The sequence below is a fragment of the Giraffa tippelskirchi genome, chromosome 11 (genome assembly GCF_054371585.1).
Source record: "Giraffa tippelskirchi isolate mGirTip1 chromosome 11, T2T-mGirTip1v1.2.pri, whole genome shotgun sequence".
Classification (NCBI taxonomy): Eukaryota; Metazoa; Chordata; class Mammalia; order Artiodactyla; family Giraffidae; genus Giraffa; species Giraffa tippelskirchi.
In genome coordinates, this window is record NC_137285.1 from 118,393,601 (window position 1) to 118,406,474 (window position 12,874).

Genomic DNA, 12,874 nt, shown 5'->3' on the forward strand with positions numbered 1-12,874 from the left:
GTGGGATCCAAGGGTGAAGGAAAAGGGGCAGGGGGTCAAGCATGACTTTTGGCTTCAGTAACCAGACTAACGGTGGTTTCACTCACTGAGGAACACCAGGCACTGTGTACCTGTTCACATGCTGCTTTTTGCCTGGAAGCAGAGGCTCAGAAGTGACCCTTGAAACCAGGGCATAATTCCTGAGGCCCTTGCCCCTCACTTTTATCTTTAGGACTTCTGCTTCCCCAGCTTCTGGGCAGCTCCTGGGAGCCAGAGGCCATGGCAGCAGCTGCTCATCAAGATGCCATGTGTTCACAGCGATGAGAGCAAGGCCCAAATCATAGGTGTCCCACCTGGATGTGGTGGGACAGAGCAGCCCAGATGCCCCCTCACATAGCCCTTGCTTGCTGTGGACTCAGCCTTGTGGAGTGGGTGGATGTGGGTGGGAACAAGTGCTGAGGTGCCTAAGATGTGGGATGCTGGGTGGGGTGGGGTAAGGTCTGTGGGAGGAGTGTCACATGCAAGGGAGGAAGTGCACAGAGGGACGTAGTGGGAGGGCCCTTAGAGACCTCTCAGGCCTTCCCTGGCCCCACTCCCAGACCTTGGGGCTCTCCAGCTAACCCTGATACACAACAGCTCTGCTTCCTATCTGGGCCCCAAAGTAAGTGATGGGATTTGAAGGCTGTTTTCAAGGAATGTAATGGTAAGAGCATCTCTGCCTATGGGATTCCCTGGTGGCTCAGAGGTTAAAGCGTCTGCCTCCAATGCGGGAGACCTGGGTTCGATCCCTGGGTCGGGAAGATCCCCTGGAGAAGGAAATGGCAAACCACTCCAGTGTTCTTGCCTGGAGAATCCCATGGACGGAGGAGCCTGGCAGGCTACAGTCCACGGGGTCGCAAAGAGTCGGACATGACTGAGCGACTTTCCTTTCCTTTCCTTTTCTCTGCCTATGATGAATGGCTCTGGCCACATGCATAACCCGAATCTTTCAAAACACAGAGCCCATAAAAGAAATAATAAAAAGGCATCTCTGGGGTGACAAGGGTAGTATGTGGCCAACCCCTCTCTGTACAGCAAGGCTCAGGGAAAGAGCTGCTCTGACTGCTCAGTGCCCCCTGGACCAGAAGCCAGGCTGGTATACAGCTGGGAGTGGGTGCTGGATGGCCTCTCAGGACTCTTCATTCATTCAGGATGTCTCCTGCAGAATGTCTCTTCCAGATACACAGCAGGCAGAGGCTCCAGTAGCTCCTCACCTAGCAGCTTCCCTCCTCCTTCCCTATGAGGCAGTAGCAGGAGCCCAATCCTCAGCCACGGTGAGGGGACGGGGCCAATAGGAGACTTCAACCGACCTGAGTTTCTTGGAAGACCCATGATCAATCATGCCCCGGTCCCCAGCACTGCCTTTGGGGGTTAAGAGATTTAAAATGAGATTGAATGTTTTTTTTTTAGGGGGGATTTGTTTCAGACCAGGGGTGAAGACTGAGATGTCTGCAGCATTCCCATCTTGGCAACAGAACAATGGCAGTAATCCACGTCTGGGGACTATTTACGGCCCCTACCCTAGTAATATGACCAGTATTTACTGGTCATTTGGCGCTAGTGGTAAAGAACTCACCTGCCAGTGCAGGAGACATAAGAGACACGGGTTCGGCCTCTGGGTCGGGATGATCCCCTGGAGAAGGGCAAGGCAACCCACTCCAGTATTCTTGCCTGGAGAATCCCATGGACAGAGGAGCCTGGTAGACTATGTTTATAGGGTTGCAAAGAGTCGGACATGACTGAAGCAACTGAGGACACATGGACTTGGTTAGGTGGACACCATCTCCAGCCTCCAGGTTTCACTTTATCTTTGACATGGTGAAGGAAAGTGGAGGATTTTACAGGGTGCAAAAGGGCACAGTCAGGTCACTGACTCTGATGAATGGATCACCTTCCATGGGACATGGGACACCAAGGAGGGAGAACAGATGCTGGGAGAACAGCTTCAGATTCTGCAGTGGAGGAACCTTTCCTACCCGGGCAGAGTGTTGGAAACTTCAGGGGCTGTAGGAGCCAGTGTGAGGAAGCCAGAAGACATGGTCTGACATTTAAAAGAAATGAAAAGCAAAGCCTGCCAGACCAGGTGTTAGTGCAGACCCCATCCAGTGGCAGAGATCCCAGCTAATGACAGGAGCACCGCCCAGGTGGCCAGGAGGAAGGAGCGCCCAACTCTGCCTCAACGCCCTGCCTTCTGGCTCTGGCTCAAGGCTTTACATAACAACCCCCAGCATCGCCACCACTACCACCCAACATACACACTCATGTGCACCCTCTGACTCACAGGAAATGGATTTTAGCTGCACACATGACAGACTTAGATGACTCACATTCACTGTCTGCACCTCCAGCCCAGGACCCAGGTGCCTGAGACTTAGCCAAGACTCGAGTTCCCAAGAGCCCTGCCCCAGCTGGGTGCCACTCAGTGATGCCTGGGTTGGAACCACACACTAATACTGCTCATTCCCCTGGGGCATCTCTGGAAACTTCTGTAGGCTCAGGAAGGAAGCAAGGGGGCACAAGTGTTCTGATGGGAGTCTGGAAATCTCAGTGGCCCGAGTGCCCAGGGAATGTGCTGTGTTCTTCAGGATGAATTTCCTTCCCAAGGCTCACCCAACCTGCTTCTTTTTTCTAGGGAAAAAGAATTCTCAAGTAAGTTGCAGTATGACTGCAACTTACTGGCTGCTGGCAGTATGTATAAATGGCATATTTACTGTTGATGAATATTAAGCTTAAACACATTATAAAACAGTTCTCTGCGAACTTGAAAATCAGCCAATAGTTGTGCTATTCTTACCTTGATGGTGCATCACTAGTTACTTAAGTAATACAGATTGTAGGAGTTCATCACCAGTAATGAGTTTCTTTCAGCAGTGGGGTTGGGAGGTAACATGTACCTCCAAGGTAGGCACAGGACAGAAATGTTCCACTTTTGCACCAACATGAATGCCCATCTCCAATGCTAGGTGGTGGGAAGTTATATGCTAGAAACCTTGTTGTTGCAACTATGTGTCCTCACCCATTGTAGGGTTAACTGACAAGCCACTAAATGGATAAGGATGAAGCAAGCTAAATTAATAGTAGTCTGTAGTTAAAAGGGAAGAATAGCAGCTAATGAAAACCATAGCCACCCGGGACAGCGTTCTTCAAACCCTCAAGTGCGTTCAGGTGTGGCCAGGCTCTACGGGGGGTGGGCTGCAGGATCCTCTGCAGACTCTGGAAACACACTAAGACATTTCATTTAGGTTACATGATGAGGAAAACGTTATTCATGAAAGTCCTCCTGGGAAGGAAAACATACTCATTGGCAAAATACCCTTGGTGGGTCCTGGGGCTGGAAGACACGAGGACAACAGGCCTGAATTGAGTGGAAATGTTGAGCGAGAGATGGGTGGGGGAGGCAAGTCCTTTGCTCTGGGAGAGGAAGTGGGAGAGGAGCACAAGATGGTGGAAATCTTTCATTTGCAACCTAACCTCTCTGTGTCAACACCCCTGTTATGGACTGAATTGTATCTTCCCTCCAATTCATATATTGCAACCCCTATCTCCAGTGTGACTGTATTTGGAGATAGGATCTGGAGGAGGTAATTAGGTTGAATGAGGTCATATGTGTGGGGCCCTGATCCAATGGGAGGAGAGTCCTTATAAGAAGAGACATGGGAGCGCTCCATCTCCCTGCTGCGTGAGGACAGAGTGAGAAGGCAGCTGTCTGCAAGCCTGGAAGAAGGCCCTCACCAGAAGCCGATCCTGCTGGACTTTGATCATGAACTTCCCAGCCTCTGAACTGTGAGAAAATATATTTCTGTTGTTTGGGCCACATGGTCTGTGTTATTTCATCATGGCAGTCCTAGTAGACTAAGTCAATCCCCTGCCTCTATTGATCTCCACTTCCTCCCAACTTGCAAAGTGACTGAGTGCATGGGGATGGGGTGGAGCCAGAGAGGGGTCAGGCTCTGGGCTCTGACGGCCCCTGAGGTGGGCTCAGGTGGGCCCAGGGGCAGTATGAGAGGTAGTGGGAGCCCAGAGGCAGAGAGAAGCACAGGAAGCCCCTGGAACTTGGAGAGGACTCTGGAATCCTCCCACAGGCCATGCAACTGGAATCTGAGGCAGCTGGGAGCCCAGCCGAGCAAGAATCAGGAGGCACACGTGAGTATTAGCGTTAACAACCTCAGAAGCTTGCATCTCTTGGTGTTGTTAAGGAGGCCCAGGATGAAGAAAGATGGCGGGGGAGTGGGGTGGGGCAGAAACAGAACTGCATATTATTTGTGGTCAGGTGGCGCTAGTGGTAAAGAACCTACTTGCCAATGCAGGAGGCATGTGGGTTCCATCCCTGGGTTGGGAATATCCCTTGGAGAGGGTCATGGCAACTCATTCCAGTATTCTTGCCTGGAGAATTCCATGGACAGAGGAACCTGGTGGGTACAGTCCATAGGGTCTCAAAGAGTTGGACATGACTGAAGTCACTTAGCAAGAGTCAGGAAAGGGCCTGCATGCTGGCCTGGTAACAGAAGGATGAGAACCCTGGGCTCCAGAGGCTACAGACAGACACATCTCCTCTTGGGAACTGCCGAGAGGCAGGGGACCCAGGCTGTGCCCAGGATGGAAGCACCTGGGGCTTTTGAAGCTCAGAACAGTTGAGCTTTACCAGGGGCCCTGGCCCCGCTTCCTGCTGCCTGGGTCTCTGTCACTAGGATGAGCCGCCTGCAAAGAGAGTCTGCCCCAGTGGCAGTGGAGCCAGTGTGACCTGCTGATGCTTCAAGCTGAGACCATTCTGGGCTCCCTGTGGCAAGGCTGCCTCCTGCCTGGTTCCTGCCTTTCTGCCCTCATATTCTCCCCAACCATGCCTGGCCTCAGCTGGGCCCTCACACTGTCACTGCTATCCTCTGCCGGGCACTGCCCCTCACACCGCCCTAGCTCTGAGCCTTTATCCTCAGGGTTTCCAGTAGAGTGGCACTGGGATGTCTTACCATCACCTGGGAAGTTTCCTCCACATCCACATATGGCTGGACCCTCCACGTGGTATCCACACCCTCGCCATGTGGTTGTACAGTCTGTCTCCCCTCCCTGAGTCTGGGTTGGCCTGTGACTTGCTCCGGCCAGGCAAAGGCAGCAGAAGTGACTCATGTCATTTCTGAGCTGAAGCTTCCAGAGGCTTCAGGTGCTTCCACTCTTACTCTTGCTCCTCTGCCTTCTCATCAGCCCAGATTAGCCTCCTGGAGACAGAGAGGGCACATGGCATGGAGCCCAGTCATCCAAGCCAAGGGCCCAGCCATGGTCAGTGGAGGCCCTCAGACTTGGGCCTGCCTGGGGGGAATCTGGGGGAGTGTATGGACTCTGCAGCTGGCGGAACCACTCACTGTGCAAACCCTCTGCTCCAGAGCCATCTTTCCGGCTGACCTTTAGGTTCACAATGTGCCTGCCTCCAGGCTAGCCCTCATCTTCCTGAGGCCCAAGCAGGGCTCCCCAGAGTGAATGGCCAGTGAGAGGGTCCCTGAGCCCTTGGAGGGGCCAGTGCCCAGGCTGAGCTGGTCTCTAGCTCTCTGGCCATTGGCCTGCATGCTCTCTGCAGCTACCAGGGTGAGTTCCTTGGGGTGATCTTGAGGTGCCTTTTCTAGAGGAAAGTTTAAGAAGTGAAGGTGTGTCTTGGCTGTGAGAGGTCATCATAATGGCCTGCAATGGGTGACCCTGAGTGCAGGTTGGTGCACCTGGGGAGGTGGCAGCTTGTCTGAGACATGCAGACCATGGGTACAAGACCAGCCCCCCCCTTCACCTGGCCTGTGGGATTGCCGGCAACCAGGCTGCGTGAGGAGCAGAACTCAAGCCCCAGTGCTCAAACCTCAAGGATACGCTGTCCCCAGATCTCTCTTCTGAGTGCCCACATTTCCACTAGTTTCTAGTTGGGAGGCAAAGTTGCAAGGTTTTTCTGACAGACTAGGGTGTCTGCTGCTCATGCTGGAGCCCATGTGTGGTGAGAAAGTCAAGCACGGGGCAAGTTTTCCCTCCCGGGGCCCCACCCACTCTTTGTCAGGCCAGGGGTCAGCCCAGATAAGAAACACTTGATCTTGATCTAAATAAGTCACTTGGGCCCCTGGAAGCCCTCTCCTTTCCAGAGTGGGGCTCCTCCATCCCTACAATGGCCTGATGGTGTTCACAGAACTTGGCCTGAGCCCTTAACAGCAACAGGGAGCTCATTACCTTACAGGACAGTCTGCTCTTTCTGTGTGATTCCAGCTATTAGAAAACTTATTACTCTGAAAGCTTCCTTCATCCTTTCTTGTATCAGTTTCCTAAAGCAGCTGAAAAAATTAAAGTCAGTAGCTTAAAACAATGGAATTTACTCTCACAGTTCAGGAGGCCAGGAGTCCATAACACGGTGTTGGCAGGTCTGTGCTATCTATGAAGCCTCTAGAGGAAGCCCCTTCCTTGCCTCTTCCAGCCTCTGGTGGCTCCTGGTGTTCCTTGGCTTGTGGCAGCGTCACTCCAGTCTCTGCCTCCATCTTCCCTTGATCTCCTCTCTGAGTCTCTGTGTGACTTCTCCTCTTCTTATAGGATCTAGGGCTATGATTTAATTGAGAGAGCTTTCACTAATTAACATCGCAAAGACCCTCTCTATGTCCTAATTGGTCACTTTCTGAGGCTCCAAGTAGACATGAATTGTGCGAAGTTGGGGGGAGGGCACTATTCAATACACTACACTGCCCCATGGCCTGTCCCCTGCCCCATCAGCCCTACAGAGATCTGACGATATCAGCCATGGCCCTGGCTTTGTTTCACGGCAAATAAACCCATTCCTCTCCTCATCCCAGTTCCTGGTCTCCAGACCCATCACTCTCCTGTTCATCCCGCTCTGGACCACCCAGGTGTCAAAGCCTCTGAAAACATGCCTTGAAACTGAGCCCATCACTGAAGCCACAGTTGAGCAGTGGGGCAGAACCAAACCTCCCAGCCACTCCCTGTGACCAGGTGTACTCTTGGACTAGATGCCTGTGGTCACAGCATACTTGCCCGGAATTCCTAGGATCCTTCTCCAGGTCCATTTTTCACATGAGCTACCTTGTTTCCTCCACCTTCAACTCCAGCAATTAATTTTTTATTGAAGTATAGTTGCTGTACAAAATTACGAGTTACAGGTGTACAATATTGTGATTCATAATTTTTAAAGGTTATAGTCCATTTGGGCTTCCCTGGTGGCTCAGATGGTAAAGAATTTGCCTGCAATTTGGGAGACCCAGGTTTGACCCCTGGGTTGGGAAGATTCCCTGGAGAAGGGAATGGCTACCCATTCCAGTATTCTTGGCTGGAGAATTCCATAGACAGAGGAGCCTGGCAGGCTATAGTCCATGGGGTCGCAAAGAGTTGGACATGACTGAGTGACTAACACTTTTAACATACTCCATTTATAATATTGTAAAATGTTGGCTACATTCCCCATTTTGTGCAATATAGTTTTATAGCTCATTTTATACCTTAAAAATGTGTATCTCTCAATCTCCTGTCCCCCCTTCCCTCTCACCACTGGTAACCACTGGTTTGCCTTCTATATCTGTGAATCTGCTTTTTTAAAAGTTAAATTCACGAGTTTTTATTTTTTAGACTTCACATTGAATGATATCATACAGTATTTGTCTTTCTCTGTGTAATTTATTTCACTTAGCAAAATACCGTCTAAGTCCATCCATGCAAATGGCAAAGTTTCATTCTTCTTTATGGCTGAGTAGTATTCCATTGCATATGAATGTATATCATTTTATCCATCTGTTGATGGATGCTTTGTTGCTTCTATATGTTGGAAATTATAAATAATGCTGGTATGGACATTGAGGTGTATGAATCTTTTGAAATTCAGTTCAGTTCAGTCGCTCAGTCATGTCCGACTCTTTGTGACCCCATGAATTGCAGCACGCCAGGCCTCCCTGTCCATCACCAACTCACGGAGTCTACCCAAACCCATGTCCATTGAGTCGGTGATGCCATCCAACCATCTCATCCTCTGTCGTTCCCCTTCTCCTCCCGTCCCCAATCCTACCCAGCATTAGGGTCTTTTCCAATGAGTCAGCTCTTCGCATGAGGTGGCCAAAGTATTGGAGTTTCAGCTTCAACATCAGACCTTCCAATGAACACCCAGGATTGATCTCTTTTAGGATGGATTGATTGGATCTCCTTGCAGTCCAAGGGACTCTCAAGAGTCTTCTGCAACACCACAGTTCAGAAGCATCAATTCTTCAGCGCTCAGCTTTCTTCACAGTCCAACTCTCACATCCATACATGACCACTGGAAAAACCATAGCCTTGACTAGACGGACTTTTGTTGGCAAAGTAATGTCTCTGCTTTTAAATATGCTATCTAGGTTGGCCATAATCTTCCTTCCAAGGAGTAAGCGTCTTTTAATTTCATGGCTGCAATCACCATCAGCAGTGATTTTGGAGCCCCCAAAAATAAAGTCTGACACTGTTTTCACTGTTTCCCCATCTATTTCCCATGAAGTGATGGGACTAGATGCCATGATCTTAGTTTTCTGAACATTGAGCTTTAAGCTTTTGAAATTACAATTATATTAATTACGTATCAGTGTATACACACACAGACACAGGAGTGGAATTGTTGGGTCATACGAGTTTAATCCCTAGGTTGAGAAGATGGCAACCCACTCCAGTATTCTTGCCTGGAAAATTCCATGGACAGGAGAGCCTGGCAGGCTACAGTCCGTGGGGCCTCAGAGTTGGACACGACTGAGCATACACATCGTAGTTCTATGTTTAACTTTTTGAAACCTTCCATACGATTTACCCCAATGGCTGCACCAGTTTACAGTCCCACCACGTGTGCTAGGTTTGCCTTTTCTCCACATCCTTGCCAACGTTGTTATTTGTGTTCTTTTTGATGATAGCCAGTCTGACCCATGTGAGGAGATATCTCATTGTGGCTTTGATTTGCATTTCCCTGAAGATTTGTGATGTTGAGCACCTTTGCATGTACCTCCAGCAGTTAGTTTTTTGACCAGAGATCCAGGATGTTGCATTTGCCCCTGTGAGGTCCCATCTTGAAGGGCTGCATGCAGTACTTTGGCTGCAGGAATGGAGAATTTTGGCCCAGTGTTGCTCTGTGATTTTTCCTTAAGGCTTCACTTGGAGAAAGAACCAAAGAGTTGCATAAACTCCCTTTTTGATGCTTTGGGCCTGAAAGGGTCTTTTCCCCCCCTTAACTCTGTCCCAAGAATCCCCAAACACCTCCAACCTCAGACGTGGCCTACAGGAGGAGCAGGGGGCCTTAGCAGGCCTCCTCCTGACTTCTCTGGCAGCAGATGCAGCTGGAGCCCGTGGGCTGTTCTGTTCTTAAAGCTGAGGGGCCTTGAGTCAGGAATTCAGAGATAACAGACACCTGCCTCCACCCTGGCCTCTGAGTCCTCATTAAAGAAAACAGACTCATAGGATTGAGTGCTTGGTCTGCAAGTCTGCCCATGACACTCCTTGGCTCTAGGATTAAAACTCCAATCTCTCAGGCCTGCATGACCCTTGGGGTCCTCAGAGCAAGATGGACCAGCCTTGACCTGAACCCTCTGAGTTCCTCTCACTAAGTCCTGGGGACTTGCTGGGCCAGTATCTAAGGAGTCTCCATGCTCTGGGATTTCTGAGTTTTCAAATGAAGTAACTGAGGTCCAGTGAATAGAAACTGAGGTCTGGGGGTTCCAGTCCCAGGGCTTTCTCTCCCCCACAAGCCAGCTGCACTCTCCCCTGCTGGAGGGGCAGGAAAAGAGAGGCTATACCAGCAGGCGATTCCCTCCCCTCCTCAAGAACCCTCCCCTCACCCACCCCACTCTCTACCCCAGATAGTCTTGCTTTCCTCACAAATTAAGAAGCAGTTTCCTCTGGCAGACTTGCTCAGCTCCCCTGCCCCCTGGACGTGCCTTCCAAGTGCTCTTAGGTTAAAAGATCCTTTCAAGAAAAAAAAAAAAGGAAAAAAATCCTACCAGCTACTCCTGGGGCACCAAGCACCTGTCTCTCTGCAGCCTTTCAGTCAGCGCCCTCCATCAAATCAGTGCACCTTAGCTGGACTTTCTGGTTTGAATACACACAGTGGGCTTCCCAGGTGGCTCTAATGGTAAAGAACCCTCCTGCAGAGGCAGGAGCCATAAGGGACACTGGTTCCATCCCTGAGTTGGGAAGATTCCCAAGAATAGGAAACGGCAAACACTTCAGTGAGAATCCCATGGAGAGAGGAGCCTGGCGGGCTACAGTCCATAGGGTAGCAAAGAGTCGGACACAACTGAAGTGACTTAGCACAGCACAGCACATATAAATATAAACACCACAAAGAAATGGAAAAAAAAAAAAAGAAAGTTAAAAAAATCACCTGAGATTTCACCATTGAGAAATAATAACTTAACATTTTGGGAGCTTTAAAACATCCATCTCTTGAGACTTTTTCCTTTCTCTCGCTCTCAACAAATATGATTTTATGTAAATGTCACATTATAAATGCATTTTAGTTACCTACGGCTTTGCCAAAACGGTGTATAATGGACATTTTCCATGGCAGTAACTACAGATTTATGTCACTGTGTCACTGCCCAGCAGAATTGTTTGCCCCATAAGAAGCCCTCCCTCCCCCGTGGACCCCAGCTGGTTGTGACGTCGGCACTGTGAAGGTGCTCATTTGTGTGATCAGCTCCTTTCCATCAATTCCCAGATATGGAATGGAAGGTGGAAGGGCATCTATATTTCATGTCTCGATCAGACTGCCCGACATCTTGGGGTGGCTGGGGCCATCCCTTGGGGCCTAAGATGAATGGGGAGCTGCTGTTAAACAGGGAATCAAGACCTAGGCTCCTGGAGGGCAGGGGCCAGTCTCCCATCCAAGGGGAGGCCGGGCTTCGGAACTGGAGGGGTTAATTAAAGAGGGCTTGAGAAATCTATAAACACCAGAAATGACTGACAGGTGCTAATTTCTTCTTTAGTATTCACAATGGCTTTCTGTTAATTAAGAAGAGAGAGAGCCCAGGGGAGGGACGGCAAGCGGGCTTTCTGGCACAGACAGGGCAGGGCAACCTGCCCATCCGGGGACTTCTGGGGGGTGAGGGTGTGGCTGGATCACTGCTTGACCTTGGGGGAGCAGGTCAGGGACAGCCTGGCCCTCAGGGAGCCTCCCTGGGCCAGAGGCAGCATCCATGCACAGGGCAGGCAGCAGCTTTTAGGTTTTTTTTCTTATTAAACCTAGATGACTGCTGGCCCTGCAGGGGACTGGGGAACTGGGGACATGTGAGGCTTGTGGAGAATGGCATCTGGGAATGGGGTCTCCCATTTCCCAGAGAATCCTTTCCACAGGCTTGGGCATGGACAGGGTGGGCAGTGTTCCTCCCCTATGGCTGGTGGAGAAAGTGAGCTATGCTGGGGTCTATGGAGCATGTGTGCTTATTTAGGTGTGCTGCGTGGGGAGGACTCTACCCTCTGTTCTTGGGCTGCAGGGGTGGGGTTACAAGGTGAAGACCACCCCCCAGGCACTTCCCTCTGGTCCTCCTTCATCTCATGCTCACCGCCTTCCTCTCCCCAGGTGCCCACCCCCAACAAAGCCAGGGCTGAGCTAGAGCTCTGGTCTGGATTACTCTGGACAGCTGGGGACACTTCACACAGCCCTGGGTGTGGGTGCGTACACATGTGTGGGGGTGCACAAGTGTGTGCCCAGCATGCCTGTGTGATCATGAGTGTGTGTGTCCAATGCCTTGTCGACATGTGCATTGTGTATATGGGGTATCTGTTCAAATCCTGATTGTACCACTTTCAAGCTATGTGTCTCCGGACAACACCTCTGTGCCTCATTTTCCTCATCTGTAAAATGGGACTAATGATGATGCCCACTCCACAGAGTTTCTGTAAAGATATATGAATGTATGACTCACATTTAAAACATTTAGGAACTCTCTTCCCTCTTTACCACTCCATTTGCTTGGTGAACTCCTATTTATTCTCTGAGACACACACGAAGGTCAGGCAGCCTCAGGTCCATGTCAGAGTGCAAGAAGACCTACCCTTAGAACCCTGGGCTCAAGGGCAGAACCCAGCCCCAAGGAAGCCAAGAGGGAGCCTCTACCCTCACCTACCCCACACCACTGCAGCAAGAAGGATCTGCTGGTCAGGGCTCCACACAGTCAGCACACGAATGACAAGTGAGCACACATCCACAGGTGTGTATACAATGATACAGGCAGACACAGAATGTACTCCCACAGAGATGCAAATTCTTTGTGTCCTCGCTGTTCCTTGGCATAGGACTCAGAGAACCTTCACACACAGTGCACACAGATAAGCCCTCCATTGTGTACAAACATGATATAGAGACAGAATTTTTATGAACACACTTTGTACGCATATAAGGACACATATGCTAAGTATGCTATGCTATGCTAAGTCGCTTCAGTCGTGTCCGACTCTGTGCGACCCCATAGACGGCAGCTCACCAGGCTCTGCCATCCCTAGGATTCTCCAGGCAAGAATACTGGAGTGGGTTGCCATTTCTTTCTCCAGTGCATGAAAGGGAAAAGTGAAAGTGAAGTCGCTCAGTCGAAGGACACGTATACTTTACACATATATAAAGATGTATACTTTGTACACACATTGTGTGTACACATGACACATACAGAGTACACACGGGTACACACATAAACCAGTAACGATGAGCATTGCCTTTACATACAGGCAGCGCAAGGATAATGAACACACATGGTTGTACACACATACCACACAGACCAGCCTGTAACTGTCATTCCGGGGAAGAGCCACACCGAGCCAGTGCCCCTCCCTTTAACCTTCAGCGCTGAAGGCAGCAGGGGACCCACAGATGGGGAATTAATTGGTGTCATTAAAA